Raw genomic sequence first — 790 nt, forward strand, 5'->3', positions numbered from 1 at the left:
CCCAACCCCGATTAATTAACCCCAATTAGCCCCAATTAATTAACCCCTCCCTCGTTAACATCCCGCTGCAGACAAAGACCTGCGGACCAAGGGCTTCAGCACCGAGTCGTGCCGGAGCATGGTCAACCTCATGGACGTATCCTCTGCTTGGGGGTGTGGGGAGGGAGTTTGGGGGGACCCCCCCGAGCCTCCTGAGCCCCCCCTTTTCCTTAACAACCCCCCCAGAAAGATGGGAACGGGAAACTGGGGCTGGTGGAGTTCAACGTGCTCTGGAACCGCATCCGCAACTACCTGGTGGGGCTGGGACCCCCTCGGGGGGCTGGGGGGGCTTTCCTTGGGGTGACCCCCTTTTTCGGGGGGTTGGAGTCTCTCCTTGGGGGTGACTCCCATTTTTGGGGGGTTTGGAATCTCTCCTTGGGGGTGACCCCCCTTTTTGGGGGGGTTGGAGTCTCTTTTTGGGGGTGACTCCCCATTTTTGGGGGCTTTGGAGTCTCTCTCTGGGGGTGATTCCCTTTTTTTGGGGCATTGGAGTCTCTCTCCTCGTGAGTGACCCCCTTTTTTTGGGAGGGAGATTTTGGGGTTCAGTTGAGGGGTGTTTTGGGGTCTTTCCTCTTTTGAGTGACTCCTGTTTTTTGGGGGTAGGTTTGGGGTGCAATGAGGGGATTTTAGGGGTTCCCTGGGGTTTGTTTGGGGGTCTCTCCTCCTGCCTGACCCCTGTTTTTGGGGTGCTCTGTCTCTCCCCCCCCAGAGCATCTTCCGCAAGTTCGACCTGGACAAGTCGGGCTCCATC

The 790-nt window shown here is 57.8% G+C and overlaps 1 long non-coding RNA gene across 1 annotated transcript; it reads left to right on the forward strand.

The window, feature by feature from the left end:
- Window positions 1-26: 26 nt before the first annotated feature.
- On the forward strand, window positions 27-790 carry LOC113979259. The gene is made up of 3 exons (XR_003537766.1): window positions 27-136; window positions 226-294; window positions 749-790. It is a non-coding gene; the product is annotated as an uncharacterized LOC113979259 (long non-coding RNA).

The sequence above is a fragment of the Neopelma chrysocephalum genome, unplaced genomic scaffold (genome assembly GCF_003984885.1).
Source record: "Neopelma chrysocephalum unplaced genomic scaffold, ASM398488v2 Primary Assembly neopelma1_64018, whole genome shotgun sequence".
NCBI classification, from domain to species: Eukaryota; Metazoa; Chordata; class Aves; order Passeriformes; family Pipridae; genus Neopelma; species Neopelma chrysocephalum.